The 22,120-nt window shown below is 43.4% G+C and overlaps 1 protein-coding gene across 2 annotated transcripts in view; it reads left to right on the top strand.

Annotated features, from left to right (window-relative positions):
- BRINP3 (BMP/retinoic acid inducible neural specific 3) overlaps window positions 1-22,120 on the top strand; it is a 255,239-nt gene that overhangs the window by 182,912 nt on the left and 50,207 nt on the right. The gene's annotated exons all lie outside the window — the stretch shown is intronic.

Here is a 22,120-nt window from a genome sequence, read left to right as displayed (position 1 = left end):
AGCAAACTCTGGGCAGGGCTGGACATCTTATGTCTTAGCTTATCCTGGATTCATTTTTCGGGGATCCCAAACTCTCCACAATCTGATCTGATTTGGCATGGCCTTAGGATCTAATTAGACGTCAGTGGGGACTGTCCCCCTCCCCAGGCTCCTAGCCGTGGTGGTGGGTATGTGATTCCAGTTGCAGTGGGAGAGGAAAGCCTTCCTGTGCCCAATAAGAATTGTACTTAATTATGGAAAAAACAAGATACAGTTTCTAGTGGTGGCAGGTGAGAGACTCTGTTGTCTGAGGCAACTGCTTCATCTTGTCTAATAAAAGGGCCAGTCCAATTATGTAGCTGCATGTTAATTAAGCAAGCATCTTACTTGGCCCTTAGTCTCTGTTGCTGTATACTCTGGAACTTTCACAATCCCCTGGAAACAGTTGTACATGTGTTATTGTTGCTGTTTTTGGTGACATCACATGATTAAGGGGTCTGTGGGAAACGTAACTCTTGAACTATGGGAAATAATGGGCAAATTCCAAGAGATCCTTTCAAAATTATTTTGCTCAGTATTTTCATTACTGGAGGCCTGGTCATAAGAACTGAGCAGATTTGAGGAGAAACGGAGAGATGGGAAGTTATGCAGAAGGTTTGGGGTAAAAAGAAAGAGGGATATTCTCGGTCAGAAATGTGAAAGTAGCTGAGGATTAGGATGGGTGGAAGTAAGGAGGTATGGATGAAGAAATGTGAAACCTGAAAGTGAACATGGGAGGGACAATAGCACAATATTTAGTGTATTGGTGGGTGACTTTGGTGTATGTGACTATACTGAAGACATAGCTCTCAGCACTTAGAGTTGGTGTGCCTTCCACATAAACATGGAGATTCTATGTTTGGTGGTAGATAGGAACAAACTTGGTGATTGCAGACCTCCTCTGCATGTACAAATTCAAGTAGAATGATGAGAATATGATATAAGATGTGAGTCTCTAAAAGGAAAGCTGAATGTATTGCAAAATATGGCTTGGGAGACATTAAAATACCCATGGCCAATATTTCTAGTTGACAAGATGCTGTCAGCAGCTCCCGACTGGTTGCCTAGGAAAGCATAAAGACCAGGAAAAGTTTCTTACAGGCCTTTTTTATTTCAATCTTTACAGAGAGATCTCAACCCCTTCCTTCCCTCCCACTTTCTCATTCGGCATCCTCACCATCTCCTCTATGGGTGCTACTAAGTGCCCTCTGTCTCCGAGCTCTTTGCTGTTCTACTTTTAAGGCTCTCTCTGAGTTCTGGGAGATGGTGGGTGAAATATACTCAACTTTCCCCCTCATCCGTCTCTAAGCAGTGACTTCCCGCAAACCACTGTGTGGAGAGCCAGTATGGTGTAGTGGTTAAGAGTGGTAAACTCATAATCTGGGCTAGTAACACTTCTCCACTCCTCCACATGCAGCTGCTGGGTGACCTTGGGCTAGTCACACTTCTTTAAAGTCTCTCAGCCTCACTCACCTCACAGAGTGTTTGTTGTGGGGGAGGAAGGGAAAGGAGAATGTTAGCTGCTTTGAGACTCCTTCGGGTAGTGAAAAGCGGGATATCAAATCCAAACTCCTCCTCCTCCTCCTCCTCCTCCTCCTCCTCCTCCTCCTCCTCCTCCTCCTCCTCTTCTTCTTCTTCTTCTTCTTCTTCTTCTTCTTCTTCTTCTTCTTCTTCTGTTGTAAATCTGTACTGTCTTCCTCTTCCTCCTCCATGGAAGGGTTTGGATGGAGAGGAGGTCTCCACCACTCCTTCTCCTCTGCCCAGTCCCTGACACTAGCGTAGACTTGCTCACATTCTAAACATTGGTAGTAGTGGTGGCATTAGATTTTTTTACCCTCCCTTCACCTCAAGGTCCCAGAATGAAAGTACATGTAAGTCTGGACATGGTTCATGAGACCAAGTTGATGGTGCCTGCCCCATCATGTGGAAAGTGAAATCTTATTCCAGAGCTGCGTGCGTAGTTATGGTGGCCTGGACATTTTCACAGTGTGATCTTTAAAGATGTGGCTGATACTCCCATGCTAGCATACCCAGGGCATGAATCTGAAGGTTGCTCCTCTCCTGAATACTCTGCTACCCCTGGTATTCATGCCCTTTCACATGCATTTTATAGAATCATAGAATCGTAGAGTCATCTAGTCCAACCCCTTCAATGCAGGAATCTCAGCTAAAACATCCATAACAGAAGGCCATCCACCGTCTTCTTTAAAACCTTCAAAGAAAGACAGTCCACAACATCCCAAGGGAGACCATTCCAATGTCGAACAGCTTTTACTCTCAGAAAGTTTTTTCCTGATGTTTAGTCAGAATTTCCTTTGTTGTAACTTAAAGCCATTGGTTCACGTTCTACGCTCCAGAGCAAGAGAAAACAAACTTGTGACAGCCCTTTAGATATTGGGAGATGGCTATCATATCTCTTGTCTCCTTCTTTTCCAGGCTAAACATACCCAACTCCCTCAACCGTTCCTAATAAGGCTTGGTTTCCAGGCCCTTGATCATCTTGGTTGCCCTCCTCTGCACACACTCCAGCTTGTCAACATCCTTCTTAAATTGTGGCACCCATAATTGGATATGTTATGTAACTTGGCTTTGACATTCTAGTAAACAACACTCCTTTAGCTTGCATTGAAAGTGTGTCTGTTGAGATCTCTTTCCTTTGAGACTGTAGTACTCAGGTATATGAAGACTATGCAAGATGATTGTATTAAGCAAAGAAAGAGCCAAATGAGTGGGATTTGAGTGTCATGAGTCATCATCTCTAGTCCACAGCAACCGCCTGCTAAATGAAGGTCTCCACCTGCTCCATTTTGCCCTTTCCAGACTCACATCTTGAGGGGAGCAACCTTTAAATACCATGCTAGCTAACTGCACTAGGCTGTTATGACCTTTATGGCTATGTGATATACCTCTAAGGGAACTTGTTGTGCTCTCACTCCCCAAGCCTGTTCTCATCGAGGATGCATAAAGGATTTGACAGGGGTTGAAAGAGAGACAGATTTTGCCCTCAGATATACAGCCATATGTTTTAGTGAGTACTGGTCTCCCCCCTCACACACACACACATTATACTGAGTTCTTCCTCTTCTTCTTCTTCCTCTTCCTCTTCTTCCTCTTCTTCTTCTCTAAAATATAATAAAAAATTTAGAGTGTTTTTCTTTAAATAGAAGACAAAGGAGGGCTGGTGTTCCCAGATTATCATAACTTCATTGAATTCCAGTAATTTACAAATGAGAGAAGCTGTTCAGATCCTCCAGGGGCAGTCCCAGATTTGAACCCATCCCTGTTTCTGATTTGATCCTGGAATGTCCCACTTTTCCTTCAATGTCCCTATTTTCATCTGAGAAATATTGGAGGGTATTGAGTTATGTGACCCCTGAGCCAAGGAGATAAGTACCGTATTTTTCGCTCCATAGGGCGCACCAGACCAAAGGGTGCACCTCGTTTTTAGAGGGGGAAACAAGAAAAAAAAAAATTCTGGTTTTCCTCCTCTAAAAGCCCTGGTTTTTTTTGTTGTTTTTTTTTAGGATCAGCTAAAAGTTTTGCAGCTTTTTTTGCAAAGGGGGAAAAGCAAAGCTCCTTTTGCAAAGGGGGAAAAGCAAAGAGGAAAAGCCCCATTTTTATGGGGTTCAACTCACATTTCTGCAGCTTCTAAAGGAAAGGGAGCCTTTTCTACAGTTTCCAGACAGATAATCTAATCAGCCAGTCACATGTGGCTGGGGAAACAAACAACCTCCCTCTGCAGCACAATCAACAATGGAGGCCTGGGCAAGAGGGTGGGGCTGAAAGGGAGCCGGGATTCTTATCTCTCTCCCGATCTCTTGCTGATCAGCTGCTGAGCGGGGTCCTTCCAACACCCCCTTTTCTCTTTGTAAAATATAAAGCATGATCCTATTTTGGCCCCTGGGCAATTCAGCTCCAGGGACCACCATTCGCTCCATAAGGCGCACAGATATTTCCCCTTACTTTTCAGGAGGAAAAAAAGTGCATCTTATGGAGCGAAAAATACGGCAACTATACAGCCCTTAGAAGACACGTGAAGGGGACTGTATAGGGGAGTTTTAAAAAGGTTTAATGTTTTATTATGGTTTTATATATGTTGGAAGCTGCCCAGAGTGGCTGAGGCAACCCAATCAGATGGGCAGTGTATAAATAATGTTGTTGTTGTTGTTGTTGTTGTTGTTTTGTTGTGGTTGTTGAGTAGGATGTCCCTATTTTCAATGGGAAAACGTTGCAGGGTATGGTTGTCTAAAGATTCTTTGGTTACGCCCCACCTCACTACTCTTCTGAAATAAACTTTGTTACAAGTCCTTTATTGATTAACACTTGAGCCACTGTAATGCCTTTGCTGCCGATGCTGTTGCGCAGACCACGACAACCTCCTTATTAATGGAGCAAAAGGACGTTTACGAACTGGCTCCTGATTCTCCTGGCAAGTCCTCAGGACCCAAAGAACGTAGGGTGGGTGGATCCATGCAGAACTTGCACGCGGTGAAGCGGTCATGTCTTCACACCACCACAGCACATGTCACCCAGTAGCCCTGTGCATATTTTCTAGGTAAATTCTTCGCCTAACAGCTGCAGCCTTTTGGGGGGGGGGAGTATACTTATATAACCCCACCTCCCTCTTTGTCCGCCCCAACAGCACCTCTGTGTGGGGAATGTTAATGCTATAGCCAATGCTCCCCCCCAGGGGGTACTCAGGGGTACACAGTACCGGCACCTCTTTTTGTTGTTAAAAAATGTGGCACTTACTGTAACAACTTCATGGTGAGTACCGGCATTTTTTTAAAAAAATAGAAAAAAAGCACTTGCTGCAGCTATGATTTACACTAGCAGTGAGGAAACTCTGGCAGACAGACCTAAACAGGTTACTTTATTTATTTGGGTAGGTAGCCGTGTTGGTCTGACACAGTCGGAATATATATATATATATATATATATATATATATATATATATATATATATATATATATTATAAGAATTTATTAAATTTTTGATAATACAACAAAAACAAAACACTACAAAAATTACAAAAAAAAACAAAAGTAATATACAATACAAAATACAAAAACAAAAACACTTATTTAATTATACTCATACTATTACTTAACATTATTAGGGGACCTCCTCACATCCTCTCTTTCTGCGTTCATTGTATATCCTCTTTAGTAATTTCAAAACATTATATAATCATCATTGTCTTCTTATTTCACATTAAAAAGAAATTCTATTACCTAATTCCTATCTCCTATCTTAAACTAACTAATTTCATAACTGTAACCTTATAAGTCCTCTGATTCTATTCTCAGATAGCAATCTTTACATGCTGTTTCAAATAGTCTTTAAATTTCTTCCAATCCTCCTGCACCGCTTCTTCCCTCTGGTCTCGGTCTCTCTGGTCCAGTAGCGCCTTAGAGACCAACTAAGTTTGTTCTTGGTATAAGCTTCCGTGTACATGCACGCTTCTTCAGATACACATCTGAAAAAGTGTGCATGCACACAAAAGCTTATACCAAGAACAAACTTAGTTGGTCTCTACGGTGCTACTGGACATTTTATTTATTTAATTATTTATTCATTCATTCATATAATGCTGTATTATAAATATATACCACAGTGGTTTACAATGCTATTAAAAACATAAAACCAGACAGTAAAATCATATATATTTTTTTAAAAAACACACACATTAAAAGTAAAGAGAAAGGAAAAGAAATTAAAAAGACACATCAGTAGACCCTTGTGGGGGGCTATACAGTGGTACCTCGGGTTAAGAACTTAATTCATTCTGGAGGTCCGTTCTTAACCTGAAACTGTTCTTAACCTGAGGTACCACTTTAGCTAATGGGGCCTTCTGCTGCCGCCACACCGCTGGCGTGCAATTTCTGTTTTCATCCTGAAGCAAAGTTCTTAACCCGAAGTACTATTCCTGGGTTAGCAGAGTCTGTAATCTGTAGCGTCTGTAACCTGAAACGTCTGTAACCTGAGGTACCACTGTACTCTTAATTGGCTGCATGGGCCTGGTGGAATAGAAAAGTTTTCAGCAAGCATTTAAAAGTTGGCACAGAAGGCGCCCACTAAATCTCTATTTGCAGGGCGTGCCACAGGACTGGGCCAAATATACTGATGGCTCAGGTTCTTGTTGATTAATTGCAGCCGTTAAGAGTCGTCTACAGGTTTTCCACACCTATCAGCTGATCACCCATTCCCACCATCCTTCTGAGTAATACCCCTCCCCACTCCCTCACTATATTTAAGGATCTGGTGACTTCTGTTTCAGTGTATCTGAAGAAGTGTGCATGCACACGAAAGCTCATACCAAGAACAAACTTAGTTGGTCTCTAAGGTGCTGCTGGAAAGAATTTTTTATTTTGTTTTTTCTTGTTGATGTCAAGTGAGCCTCACCAACTGAGGGAATGATGAAAGACAGATTGATATCAATGTGCCATTTGTGAAAACTCCTGTTTTTCATGGTATGATCTGAGCTTTAATGTTAGCTACAGCTAGAATCAAGTTCCAAACACGTCCAGAATTTTACAAGAATTCACTCTGAAGGTAGATGGAGGTGCTGGGAACTAAAACCATGCCCTCAAACGTTGGTCACTCACACACAGGTGCACAGCCACAGCTGAAACTGACACCCACACCCAAAAAAGTCAGATGCCTTGCAAAACCAGTTTAGTCTTCTTTTCCTCCTGTTTCCACTGAGCACATATTCCAGCACAATTAAATCTTTGCTTTTCCCATTTCTTCAGAAAATGCAAATGATCCTGTTCCCACCTCACTGAACTGAAATTGGAGTGCTTTCAGACTGTTTGCTAAGATCCATCTGCTTGCTTATCATATCTTCTACAAACAGCCGTATCTTGTAGCCTTCGGATTTAGTTACTTCCTCTGCAAAATTAACAGCTGTTTTATCAAAAATCCATACTGGTGCTGTTCGTCCTAAATTAGCATGCTTCGTTAGTGCTTCAAGGATCGTGGTTGAATTAAAACACTTAATTTTCTCCACCGGGGAGGGGGAAAAATGAGGAACAGCCGTGCCGGAGGTTTTTTTTTTTGCTGATTCATCCAAACACTAGTTGAAAAAAAATAGCACTCACTGCTGTATGAAAAATGTTATATCTTTAGCTCCCTTTCTCCGGATGCACAGATATTTTATAAGTTTTTTTCACTTCTAAGGGAAAATTGGATAGTACCAGGTTTGAAACTGGATTAGTTTGAAACTGGATTAATCATGGACTACAATACCAGGCACGCTGCTGGACACTATCTAGGAAAAGAATCTGCACCTTCCATAGCCTTGTAGAAATGCAGAGACATGGATTGCCCTAACATTTCCCAAACAACGCTGAACCATATGAGTAGTGCCCGGGGTGGTGCTGTGGTCTAAAAAAATGAGCCTATTAGGCTTGTCAAGCGGAAAGTCAGCAGTTCGAATCCCCACGGCGGGGTGAGCTCCTGTTGCTCTGTCCCAGCTCCTGCCAACCTACCAGTTCAAAAGCACACCAGTGCAAGTAGATAAATAGGTACCGCTGCGGCGGGAAGGTAAACGCCGTTTCCGTGTGCTCTGCTTTCCGCCACAGTGCTTCGTTGCACCAGAAATGGTTTAATCATGCTGGCCACATGACCCAGAAAGGTGTCTGCAGACAAATGCTGACTCCCTTGGCCTGAAAGCGAGATGAGCGCCAGAACCGCATAATCGCCTTTGACTGGACTTAACCATCCAGGGGTCTTTTACCTTTACCTAGTGCCCCTATTCCTTCATCCTAACATGGCAGCAGCTGGGTGCTCTGTTGAGCATTCCTGAATACACTGCACTGGATCAAAGCCCATTTAAACAGTGGTAGAAAGGTATATTTTGAACAATGCACATGTTAACTTGCTCTAAGATAGCAGGGATTCTGCGATGTCAGAAAATGTACTGTGTTCTTTGTACTAACTGGGCTTGTTGGTGGCACTGTCACTCTCAGCCCTTCTGTGTCAGGCAAAGATAGGTAAACAAACCTAAACATTTTCATATGTTCAGAGCAGAGCTAGCCATCATCATCATCATCATCATTTATTATTTATACCCCGCCCATCTGTCTGGGTTTCCCCAGCCACTCTGGGCGGCTTCCAGCAGAATATTAAAATACAATGATTCATTCAATATTAAACAATGGCAAATGCTGGTTGAAACCAATCAAAATAGAAGGAATAAACATCAATTGAGGCAGTGGAGTTGGGGGGGGGCACAGGGGCTGTTGCCCCAGGCCCCAGATTTCTAGTGGCACAAAATTTCAACATACAGCTGTGCGCTTCAGTCACTTGGCTCCATTGAAAATGGGTTCTCCGTGTGAACCAGGAAATGACTTCTGCAGACGATGAAACAACTCTTATTTTCCTATCTCTGCAGCTGCAATCTGCTGGGTGACGCAGATACCATTAGGCAGTTGAATGTGCATGCATACTCCATCTGTTTCCCTCCCTGCCCCCAACCTCTCTGCATGGCTCCGGGCGCTGGCAACCCACACTATGCCACTGAATTAAGATCAAGGATAGAATTTTTTTTTAAAAAAAGGTTTCCCCATTTGCCTAAAGTCAGCAAAGAGGGGGCCAATCAGGTTTGCCTCAGGAAGAAGTTCCACAATCTTTCCATCACTATACTGCAAAGGAGGGGGAATACCATGTGGCGGTGGCCATTTTCAGCGCCAATCCCTCTTTTATCACCAAGTCTAGTTCACCCTTTATAGTCAAGTCATGTATTTGCTGAAAGCCTTTTTTGTTCCATTCCGAACTTTTATCTCATAACTGCGATTAGAATACTTCCTTTGAACTGAAATTGGCTTTCCGTGTGAATTATCTTGAAGTCCCTGTATTCACTGGATACAATGTTTAATTCCCTAATAACTGGCGAGTCTCCTGCTGTTGAGCACTGACGCGTTTTGCTTTCATTGATGGGCACATCATCAGATTCACTCAGACACCAGGAGGCTCACCTGAAACCGAGCACCAACATCCTAACTCTGGTTTAAATCTGCTTAATTCTCTATTGATGTCTGCAAATCTGCATCCATGCACCCAGCTGGGGATCTATATTTCTAAAACCTCACCTATCCCCCCCATTGCATTCTCCCCCCCCCCACTCCTTCACAGTGATTGAATTATTAACATTCTCTTGCCGAAAACCGCTTGACTAAGCTGATGGGATTTAAAGCAATAAAGAAAATTCATAAGGAAGTTCTACTAGGAAAGACAATTTGCTGCAGCCATTGACTGAATATTATATCAAAGGATTTAGAGGTAGAAGACTTCTTGCATTCCTCTCCCTTTTCATGGCCCGTTTGGGTGTTATTAAACTTTTTCATTAAAACCTCCTTGTTGTGAACTGGAGGAGAATGCTTCTGATATTTGCAGTCATTTGTTTCAGAATAGGATTCCAAGATTGGTCATTTAACCAGGGAGATATGCAAGAAAATCTGATGGAACATCCATCATATACAAGGTATGTATATATATATATATATATATATATATATATATATATATATATATATATATATATATATATATATATATATCTGAGATGTTGAATTTGCTGGTCATTAATTACATTCCAGACCAGAAGATTCCTCCCTCCCTTATTGATGAAAACCATACTTGAGAGAGAAGTTATGACTGAAGAAAGTGGGACCACAAATCTAACTGTGCCAGGAAACAATTCAAATGGAAGCAGGAAACAGTTATTCCTTCCAAGCCCATTCAATAAGTCTTGAACTGAAATGGTACTTTTGCAGCAGAACAAAATTACATTTTTTCCAGAAGGAACTGTATAAAACTCCTTCCTACAAGAATGTCTCGTCTCCAAGGCTAAATCCAGTGGCTAAATCCAATGAGATGACCGCTGGCTCTTCTCGGGGCAGGCTTTTCCATGAGGCAAAGTGAGGCAGCTGCCTCAGCAAATTCTGAGGGGTGGGAAGTGGCTAGAAATGTGTGCCATGCGGTCTGCCCTGCAGCCCCTAAGCTAGCTTGCTTCCCTAGGGTGCAGTGAAGGACCCTGGTCCATCACAAGTGCTGAAGTAAGATTCAACTACCAGTCTAGGCAGGTTTTGTGCACAGAACGGGGGATGAGCCGCCTTGTCCTTTGCCTCAGGCAGCAAAATGGCCTGGGATGCTCCTGTGCCTCCGGCACACTTAACAATCTTTCTCCACACAGTCACCGTGTACCCAACATACATGAAATTCAGTAAAACATTTTGAGAGGCTGCATCCTATGGAAGAGCCGAACCTAAAAAGGCAAACAACTAAGGGACAATTGTCAATTTTTTAAATGGTATGGGGAGTATTTAAATCATGGGTAGGCAAACTAAGGCCCGGGGGCCAGATCTGGCCCAATCGCCTTCTAAATCCGGCCCAGGGAATCAGTGTGTTTTTACATGAGTAGAATGTGTGCTTTTACTTAAAATGCATCTCTGGGTTATTTGTGGGGCATAAGAATTTGTTCTCCCCCCCAAAAAAAAATATAGTGTGCCCCCCCCACAAGGTCTGAAGGACAGTGCACTGGCCCCCTGCTGAAAAAGTTTGCTGACCCCTGATTTAAATATATAGAATTCTTCATTAGAATAAAATAATGGCCATATAAACGAAGACTTCAATCACAAATCCTTAACAGGCCAGATCCTTTGCGGAATATTTCAAAATAAGCCAAATGTGTTTCAATGCAAATAACCTAATATGATATCAAAGAAACTAATAGGCTTTGATGAGAAGAAGAAGAAGAAGAAGAAGAAGAAGAAGAAGAAGAAGAAGGGGGGAAGTTTGGATTTGATATGATATCCCGCTTTAACACTACCCAAAGGAGTCTCAAAGCGGCTAACAATCTCCTGTCCCTTCCTCCCCCACAACAAACACTCTGTGAGGTGAGTGGGGCTGAGAGACTTCAGAGAAGTGTGACTAGCCTAAGGTCACTCAGCAGCTGCATGTGGAGGAGCGGAGACGCTAACCCGGTTCCCCAGATTATGAGTCTACTGCTCTTAACCACTACACCACACTGGCTCTCCATGCTTCCTGTCCCCTTCCTTTCAATTGCATCCTCCTCACTCTTCTCATGGATTATTAGGATAGCCGCCTTATAAGCATTCTTCACATAGGAGCTATCTCCTAGGGAGCAAGGGGTCTTGGTCCCCCCCCCCAATAAAATATTTGAGGGGGCCAGCACCCACCCCCAAGTTGATGATGCTGATAACAACAACAACAACAACAATAACAATAACAATAATTTATTATTTGCACCACGCTCATCTGGCTGCCAAAGGTCACCTTGCCGACAAAGGTCCGTATAGTTAAAGCTATGGTTTTCCCAGTGGTAATGTGCGGAAGTGAGAGCTGGACCATAAAGAAGGCTGATCGCCGTAGAATTGATGCTTTTGAATTATGGTGCTGGAGGAGACTCTTGAGAGTCCCATGGACTGCAAGAAGATCAAACCTATCCATTCTCAAAGAAATCAGCCCTGAGTACTCACTAGAAGGACAGATCCTGAAGTTGAGGCTCCAGTACTTTGGCCACCTCATGAGAAGAGAAGAATCCCTAGAAAAGACCCTGATGCTGGGAAAGATGGAGGGCACAAGGAGAAGGGGACGACAGAGGATGAGATGGTTGGACAGTGTTCTTGAAGCTACTAACATGAGTTTGGCCAAACTGCGAGAGGCAGTGAAGGATAGGCGTGCCTGGCGTGCTCTGGTCCATGGGGTCACGAAGAGTCGGACACGACTGAACGACTGAACAACAACAACATCTGGCTGGGTTTCCCCAGCCACTCTGGGTGGCTTCCAACAGATATTAGGATGGATGAGCATTGCCATTCAAATAGTGTGCGAGCACCAAGTCATGTTATCGATTATGCAGAATGGGCTTTCCTGGAAACCGCCCCACCCCATATTTTTTTCAAGTTGGCACACCTGCTTCCCCACACAATTTAGAACCATGCTGCAGAAGTAACTCTCACAACATGTGAAACGTACAGGCAACAAGGACACTCCAGAGCAGGTGGGGCCAGTACAGGAGACCCCCACTGTCATCGTCCCCCCATGTGACTTTAACAATGTGAGTGGGAACTTCCAATTATAGGAGGCGTTTCAGCGCTCCTATGTTGTGCTCTCCATATGAGGGAAGACCCTTCAGGTCAGTCTTTAGGGCTGTGTTGACGTTTGGCAAACCTTCCCACCTATCATTTCCTTTCTTTCCATCTGGCCGGTGAAAAGGAGATTTGGTAACGCCGAAGTCTTGTTGCATTTTGAAGCTGGAAGCATATAACTGAAGTTCACATCAGGTTAATTGGAAGGAGGGTGGGTTTTTCCCCCTTCTTCGGAGGGAGGGGCAGCTGTCTTGGTTGCTCAGCACAGTACGTTTTGTGACTGTTCTGACTAGAACAGACCAGTGCCTCAATCAGGAACGGTGTCTCATTCATATGCAAAGCAACCTTCCCTCCTAGTCTTAATTGAAAGGCTCTTTGTGGAGTGGGGGTGGGGAGAGAGAAAGAGAGACTAGAAAAGAAGATTCACTGGCAGCTCAAGGTACTTTTTAATCATTGAGACAAAATATATTAATCAATACAGTCCACTCCATTGGCCCCCAGAGCTAGACAGAGATGGCCTCTCTCTCTCTCTCCCTCTCCCTCTCCCTCCCTCTCTCTCTCTCTCTCTCTCTCTCAGCAAAAATAAATAAATAAACCCTCAGAGCTCATAACTTCATTATTGTTTTCTCTGTTATCTTGCAGGGGTGTTAATTTGCCTTTGAGTAATTAACTCCCCCATGTGATTGTCAAGAAATTTAATCAATAACAGGGCGTGCGGGGGGGGGGGAGTGTCAAATCTAGCAAGCTGTCACTGCTTCAATTACGATAGTCACCACCCCACCCCGAGCATCTCCCCCCCCCACCCCGTGGAGGTGTCTCTGTTTTACTGACGTGAACAGGTGCACCACCATACATAATTTCTTTGTGGAGCCAATATTTAAATTCCTTCCTTCCCATAACCAAATAGGAAGGCACAACCAATCCATGATCTGTAATCTAATCACCTCATTTTCAGCTCTAAAAAGCATTAGCGGCCACCTGCTAGCGCCGCACCTGGCAATCCTACTTATTAAAAGTCACACAGGTTGTTGCGCGCTTAAGATACATGGCGCCGTTTTGATGGCACTTTAATAAAGCAGAAAGATTAGAAGGTCGGACCTGAGAGACTCCTGCTTATGTCCACCAGGTACTTCACAACATATAATTTCTTGCAAACGTGGTAAAAAATAAAAAGGGGGTTGTTCTTGAGGGGATTACAGTCTGCTTTTGCCTGCTATTTTTTTTAAAGGGGGGGAATGCATCAAGATGAGAATCTTTGCTGTTGCATCTCTCTTCCTAGTTGGCTATTACACTTATGAATTAAAATCTGCTGAGCTGTAGTCCCAGGCAACCAGTGATGAGAGATGGGGGGGGGGGTTCATGCAGCAGCAATGACCCCCCCCCCAGCTACAGCTGCATCAAAAGAGGCTGTGAATGAGGTAGGGCTCATTAGCCACAGATAAGGAGTTTGGTTACGTTTAAACCTTCTCCTTTCCGAGGGAGATGTGTTATAAGTGAAACTGCATGGTATATTAACTGCAAGAACGTAATCGATGTGCTTATTTTTTACACCTAAATAGCTGCTGCAGGGACTCCCAAAGACGTGTGATTGTAGCGTGTGCGAAGGTTGCTTTTTTGGGGGAGGGGGGTTAACCAATTGTAATCCTGATGGAAACTCAAGCACCCGAAGTTATTTTAGTAGAAAACCCAGTTTCCACCCCAAGGCTAATAGCATCTATAGCAGGCTTCCTGAACCTCGGCCCTCCAGATGTTTTTGGCCTACAACTGCCTTGATCCCTAGCTAGCAGGACTAGTGGTCAGGGATGATGGGAATTGTAGTCTCAAAACATCTGGAGGGCTGAGGTTGAGGAAGCCTGATCTATAGGGTTGTTTTTGTAGGGAGTATGCTAGTGGCACCCCTCCCCATTTGCAACGGTCTCAATCCTTCTTCCCCCACACCTGAGATGGCTATTTGAGCAATTGTAGAACACGTGAATTGACTTGACACCATTATTCTAATATTTGGGATGGATGGATGATTTGATTCCAGTCTAAACGAAATAAAAAAATAACAAATTCCTTCCAGTAGCACCTTAGAGACCAACTAAATTTGTTCTTGGTATGAGCTTTGGTGTGCATGCACACTTCTTCAGATACCAGTCTGTTTCAGTTTTGCATGTGTTCAGCTAGAATATTGCTTTATCAAAGTGCCACACTTAAAAAACAAACCAAAAAAACAAACAAACCACCTATTAAAAATCAGATTTTTAAATGCATTTTCTCCACATTTTTCCTAATTTGTGTAATTTGTATGCATATCAACCTATTATATCCATTTTCCATTTGGGTATGTTTTTTTTTTTTTATCTGAAAACTATCACAAAATTCAGAGAAGTGGGAAAACTGAAACATAAATCTGTACGAAACCACGTATCTATCTGGGAAGCATGAATCAGGTTGGTTTGCTGAAAATTGTAGTTTGGGCAAAATCCTGTGTAACACCTCCGTCTATCTTCTCAGAACAGAACAAAGTTTAAAAGTGATATTCACTTTTAAACTTTGTTCTGTTCTGAGCAGATGGAGGTGTTACACAGGATTTTGCCCAAACTTACAATTTTCAGCAAACCAACCTAGAGTTTAGACCACTGTAGCATTATATCTTTATATTATATACAGAACAACTATGCAGGTTCCAAATGTAAAATTATTCCCCTTCCCCAAACCAAATCTCAGAACAAATCTGTGACTTCATTTTCTATACACAGACCTCTACAGATAGCAAAGGGTTTCAGTGAAAGGATTAAATGATTTATAAGAAGAAGTTTAAAGTTCAGCTTCACTGCATTTTTCCACAAAAAGAATAAGCCCATTTCAAGCTGACAGATTTTTGTTGTTTTCAGTATATGTATATTTCTCATAGGAAGTCCTTTTGTCTTCAGAGGAATTAAATAATGCAGCACGGACAACTGAAATTCACTGGAATATAGCAATAAATATATGGCCTTTTATAGCATTGCTTTTCTAGGTGTTTGGAAAAGTGAGGTTCTGCATTTTTTAAAGTCGTACATCTCTCCTAAATTTCTACAATGACACCCAAAAAATATTAAGGCACAACCTTATTGAACACATGTTGTCTGGGTTCCTTGGAGAAACTGCTACCGTTGCAGATAAAATTTCAGCTACTTTTTGTTTGAGTATTTCAGTTTGTTGCTGCCGCTGGTATTTGACCCTCCTGTTATTTGCACTGATCACAATTAAAGGGAGATGGGAGGCATAATGCTTGCTTTATTCAGAGTATAGAACAAATCAGAATGCAGAATATAGAATAAACCAGAATGCAGCCTAACAAGCATGTATTTAACGTGCCAGATGAGCGACAATTTCCCCTGCTTTTGCCATCCATGACAAGCCCCCCCAAAACAGAAATTTACTAGATAGATAGTTAGCATCTCTGCTTGGCGAGTTACATTGAATTTGGTACATCACTTATACAGGCCAGGAGTGTTGCAAATTTGGGGAGGGTGTACAGTTTGATCTTTCCAGAAGAAGGAGTTTCCTTGGGATACGAAATGGGTGCTTTATATCTCAAGGCTCTTTCTCTTCCCCTGTGCTCCAATAAGATCTCTGGTGTGAGATGGAGCTTGTAGATCAGATGTCCCCAGACTAAGGCCCGAGTGAGCCAATTTTCTGGCCCATGACGACCCCCGCCGCCCGCTCTTACTGGTGCAGCGCGGCTGCCTATCTCCGGGATGGCACAGCACCGGATATTGCTTGTGCACATGCACAAGCAGCAATTTCCGGCACGCTTCCGGGTTGGCGCGTGCCGGAAATGACGATTGGCGTCGGAGGAACCGGCCCAAAGCAGGGTAAGTTTGGGGAGCCCTGTTGTAGATCATTCTATTCTTTTGTACATTCATTCATGTTGTCCAATAGCAACAGTTCTCTGGACAGTTTACAGTGTCCTCACCCTTGAAATGTCCTCATTTCCCAGGGACAGTCCCAGAATCACAAAAGCCACCCTGGTTTCTGATTTGATCCCTGAATGCCCCCGTTTGCCCTGCCAGTACCGTCGCAGCTGAGCTCAGGGAGGAGGATGAATCCTTTATCGTGAGTGGCGGCAGCTGCAGTGTTGGCTGTGAAGGAGCATATTCTGTTGTGGTGGTGTAGTGGTTAAGAGTGGTAGACTTGTAATCTGGTGAACCGGGTTCGCTTCCCCGCTCCTCCACATGCAGCTCCTGAGTGACCTTGGGCTAGTCACACTTCTTTGAAGTCTCTCAGCCCCACTCACCTCACAGAGAGTTTGTTGTGGGGGAGGAAGGGAAAGGAGAATGTTAGCCGCTTTGAGACTCCTTTGGGTAGTGATGAAGCAAGATATCAAATCCAAACTCCTCCTCCTCCTCCACCACCACCTCTTATTCTTCTTCTTCTTCTTCTTCTTCTTCTTCTCCTCCTCCTCCTCCTCCTTCTCCTTCTTCTCCTTCTTCTCCATGGTCGCTGCTACCCGCCTCCTCCCTTGGGCAGCTCGTAGCAGCTGCTCAAGAGCAGGCAAGGAGGAGGAAAAGCTGTGGCATGTGAGAGGCTCTGAGGGGCAGGCAGGGGGCTATGCCATCCTGGTGGGAAGAAAGGGGGAGCAAAGCACATGGAGTCTTGATTTTTTTAAAATTAAAAATGCTTTGTGCATTCACGTCTAATCTTGCCCCTTTCTAAAATTTATTTACTGTTGTGTGGTTTTCTTTTTGTAAATCTACCAAAGAATGAGAGAGGATGAAACCAGGATTGAGGAGTTTTCTGAGGACAGTGAAGGGTGTGTGTGCTGTGTTCCGTTGGGGTCCTGGTTCTGCCACCCACCCTTCATCTGATAGGAAAGGCTCTGTGGTGTGAGGGGAACACAACAAAGTGTGGTTGAGGATGGTCAAGTTGTGGGGCAGTGAGAAATGTCCCTATTTTCACCTGAGGAATGTTGGAGGGTATGACACTGACCATGGAAAACCGTAATAGAAATCAAAATGCCAACATAAAGTCTGAATCAGAAGAATATCAGCAACAGCATCAAGTAAAACTAAAATCACCGGCAGCAGTTAATATTAACTCCAACTAATTCAGAATGCGGCAGCTAGACTGGTGACTGGGAGTGGCTGCTGAGACCACATAACACCGGTCTTGAAAGACCTACTTTGGCTCCCAGTAAATTTTCGAGCACAATTCAAAGTGTTTGTGCTGAGCTTTAAAGCCCTAAACAGCTCAGCCCAGTACACCTGAAGGAACTTCTCCACCGCCATCGTTCAGCCCGGACACTGAGGTCCAGCTCCGAGGGCCTTCTGGCGGTTCCCGCACTGTGAGAAGTGAGGTTACAGGGAACCAGGCAGAGGGCCTTCTTGGTAGTGGCGCCCTCCTTGTGGAACGCCCTCCCATCAGATGTCAAGGAAATAAGCAACTATCTGTCTTTTAGAAGACATCTGAAGGCAGCTCTGTTTACGGAAGTTTTTAATGTCTGGTGTTTTATTGTATTTTTAATCTTTTGTTGGAAGTGGCTCAGAGTGTCTGGGGAAACCCAGCCAGATGGGCGGGGTATAAATGATAAATTGTTGTTGTTGTTGTTGTTGTTGTTGTTGTTGTTGTTGTTAATATAAAGGATCTAAAAATATCTAGGATTTTAAGATGGAAGCACCTGGGAAAGAAAAAAAACATCTTCAAATGGCACCCAAAAGACTGGAATGTACATAGCAGGGAAGTCTCTCTGGGAAGGGCTTTTGATAAGTCACCACTGAGAAACTTCTTCCCCCATCTTATTCTCCTGCTTCTCAGTTCCATGAGAAGGCCTTCAGCAGATGATCTTGAGGTGTGGACAGAGATATACAGGAAGAGTTTACCCTTCAGACGACTTGGACCTGAGCCATTTAGAGTTTTAAAGATTAATACTAGCACTTTAAATTGGACAGGGAGCCAGTACAGATGTCAGAGGAGGTATAGAACATTTTGAGAAGAGTTTTTAGTTGTGCTTTCCTGGAGCTTTGCCAAAACCTGAGTCTGCATGTCTTCCAGAAACGGTTCCACCCCTCATTGGGGAATTTAGTGGAAGACATTGAGTCACAATCCTCTTAAATTGGGGTATGCCCCATTAAATTTGGCAGCACTTACTTCCCGTTTGAGTAAACATCCCTAGGACTTGGCTCTGCGTGCTGAGCTTCTGCTCCTGATTTTTTTATTCGCTTGCTCCCTGTTATTACTTGACTGATATTATTTGCTGGTGGGGAGGTTATTTAATTTCATATGTTTTATTAATTAACTGTTTTCTTTGGTGGTTGTATTGGCTATTTAGATGAGCTGCCCATGTGCTTAATAACAACAATAACAATAATAATGGATTATAACCTGTCAGGGATTTGCCTTCTCCTCACGAGGAGAGCCCAGGGGGAGGTCCTACTCGTGAGGAGAGCCTGGGCAGGAGGAGTACTCGGGGGGGGGGAGAGCGGGGAAGGTGATCCTGCTAGTGGGGAGGTCTTGCTCAGGTACAGGGAGCCCCAGCCACTGCTGTCATCTGACTCCTCTCAAAGCCCATCGCCAGAGCTCTCTCCCGTGGAAGAGGAGGAGGAGCCGAGGGTCAGGGATGCTGGGCAGAGACCCAGCAACGCCAGCCAGAGGCGATCAGAAGGGGAGTTGCATCTTCCGGCGCCAGCACAGCATCGGGGGGTCAGGGGACACAGAAGACGTCGTTTCAGGGTGCCGAGGCTTTGGTGCTGGGTGGGAAACAGGAGAGAGGCACTTCCGGATTCTGCAAGTGACTGAGTGGTCATGTTTTTAGCTAGCTCTGCACTGTAAATAGTTATGCACAATAAAGTAGTCTTTAGTGTAAGAGGACTCTGTCGTTTCTCATGAGCAACACCGTGGTATACCCTGACAGAACCTATTGAGAAAGAGAGGGAGAAATGTTTACATGCTGTACCCAGCATATAAATTGCAATCTGAGCCTACAGTGAATTGAAATTACAATGAATTCACTGTTTATTTGTTTTTAAGGAATTGGGAATTTATTATTTCTGTTCCATGCAATCACATGGAATATTAAACCTTTATACAAGGGTGGTGCTGTGGTCTAAACCACTGAGCCTCTTGGGCTTGCCGATCAGAAGGCCGGCGGTTCAAATCCCCGCGATGGGATGAGCTACCATTGCTCTGTCCCAACTCCTGCCAACCTAGCAATTTAAAAGCACACCAGTGCAAGTAGACAAATAGGTACCACTGCGTCAGGAAGGTAAATGACGTTTCCATGCGCTCTGGTTTCCATCACGGTGTTCTGTTGCGCCAGAAGCGGTTTTGTCATGCTGGCCACATGACCCAGAAAGCTGTCTGTGGACAAACGCCTGCTTCCTCGGCCTGAAGCAAGATGAGCGCCACAACCCCAAAGTCACCTTTGACTGGACTTAACCGTCCAGGGGTCCTTTACTTTTTACTTTTAAACCTTTATGTTAAAAAATATATGTGTTAATTATTATATATATATATATATATATATATATATATATATATATATATATATATATATATCAAAATACAAACTTACATATACATACACATATACATATACATATACATACACATAGAACAAATACACATTAAACACACCTACAGATATAAATCTAATTCCATATACATTTTCATCCATATATTTTTATTACACAAACTCTTTAAAAATATAGGTTCATTCCAGCCTCCTGTTCGCTTCAGTAAGGCTGAATTTGTACATAATCTCTTCCTTGGGCTTCCCATTTTAATCTCTTCATTAAATTAGACATTAAACATGCTTTCAATATGTATATTTTCATGACTCGGCCCAGATGTTGCTCTTTTTCTATTCCCTTTTTCTTTTAATTTCTTTTGTTTTGTTTTGTTGTTTTTTATTTTTAGTATTCTTTTTATCATTTTTTATTTTCATTATTGCTGTTCCAATTCTTAGTAGGGCAGGAGCTATTCCAAGATTATAACTGTATCAGTGCTGAACCTTTTTTTTTGCAGTATTGCAGTGTTGCAATATCTAAAAAAAATATGTGTTAATTATTTAAATTTGGTGGTTGTTGTTGTTTGGGGGGGGATGAAAGAAATAACTGCAATTGCCATATTGCATATGCTTAAGAATATGGTAGTGGGGTTGGGTGGTTTTTTTTAAAAAAAAAACATAAATATCATTCAGGGACTTTTGTAATGTTGTGCAGCTACTCTTGTGGAAATAATCTCCGTGCTTTACATATATGTGAACAGTTACATAATTGCCAGAGTTATAATAAGCCCTTTGCATCCCCACGCAGAAGATGGAATTGCATTGTTGACCTTGTGTTGTAAGACCATTGCCTGGTCATTAATTTAAATACACAGACCTTGAGTTCTCTAGACCCTGCAAAGATAGTGGTGCTATTTATGATTTAGCCACTGATCTTAGGGACTATTTAGTGAATGATTAGAGCAGCCGTCATTTGAAGGGAGAAGCTTGCTTTGTACTTTGTACATCACTTTAGTAACACCCCACTTTGTTGATAGTACAGTGGTACCTCGGTTGTTGAATTTAATCCATTCTGGGAGTCCGTTCGACTTCTGAAAACGTTAGAAAACCAAGGCGTAGCTTCCGATTGGCTGCAGGAGCTCCCTGAACTCAATCAGAAACTGTGGAAGCCGCATTGGATGTTCAGCTTCCAAAAAACGTTCGCAAACTGGAAAACTCACTTCCGGTGCCGATTTGCTTGGGAGCCAAGCCGTTCGTTAACCAGGGTAATAATGTGGGAGAACTGAAACCTGTGGAAGAAGATGGTTGGAAATGATATGGCAGAGGATTTGTACCAAATCTGACCAGCCACATCACATAAGAACGTAAGAAGAGATTGCTGGACCAGGCCAGTGGCAGGACTGTTGCTAGGGTTTCTTGTGCCCTAGGCAGACCACCTTCTGGCGCCCCCCGCCAAAGCCTGATTTAGCAGGAGGTGAGGGTAGTGGAGAGGCAAGCAGCAGTTTCTTTGCTGTAGCGGAGAAGCTGCTGCTCACCCATCCCGCCCCCCGCCAAAGCCTGCTTTAGCGGGAGCCTGGGGGTGGTGTAGGGGGCAAGCAGCACCTCTCCACTACAGAGGAGAAGCTGCTGCTAGCCCTGTACAATTTCGCTAGCCCGTAGAATACGCTATCTCTCTCTATATCACTCCCTTTTAATAGCAAACTGAACTAGTGAGTGATGACGGGAATGGAGTCGAAACAGGACCGCTGAGAAAGAAAGGAGGCATATCAGGAAAATTTCAAAGCTTGTGGACGTAAAACAAACAAACGAAACCCCAACCCAACACATTTTTTTAAGGCTGAAGAGGCACTCACACTCACGCACACACCAACAGTCCAATGTGGACAGGACATACTTGGCCAAACAAATGTAAAATGTCATTTAGAAAAGGGAAATGAAACCAGGGAGGCAGAAATAGTTTCCTGGGGGAGGGCATGACTGGCTGGAACCTTGAATGAGCCACAGTGGAGATGTACTGCAGCATTCTTTTGGAGGCCCCACATGCTACAGAGTATTTATGACAGGCATAGGCAAACTCGGCCCTCCAGATGTTTTGGGACTACAACTCCCATCATCCCTAGCTAACAGGACCAGTGGTCAGGGATGATGGGAATTGTAGTCCCAAAACATATGGAGGGCCGAGTTTACCTATGCCTGATTTATGATGTTTTTACATCCAGGGAAGCATATGATATCTTGACTGACAGCACTGAAGGAAATTGAAATTCGTAATAGAATATTTTCTCCTTTTGCACTCTATTCTCTGTCAGTGTTTATTCATCTGTTATTCAAACAGAGTTTGGGTAAGCATCCTTTGGCTACAATAATAAGGCAGGGTTTTCTGAGCATTGTGCAAAGTGACAGACAAGGCCATTAAGATTGCTGCCTAGGCAGCCACGTTTAAATGCTGATTTTGACAGGGCTAATGCAAAGTACATTTTACACAGAGCTATATTTACCACCAATTGTTAAA

This window comes from Lacerta agilis, chromosome 6, assembly GCF_009819535.1.
Source record: "Lacerta agilis isolate rLacAgi1 chromosome 6, rLacAgi1.pri, whole genome shotgun sequence".
NCBI classification, from domain to species: domain Eukaryota; kingdom Metazoa; phylum Chordata; class Lepidosauria; order Squamata; family Lacertidae; genus Lacerta; species Lacerta agilis.
This window is presented reverse-complemented; position numbering and strand designations above follow the sequence as displayed.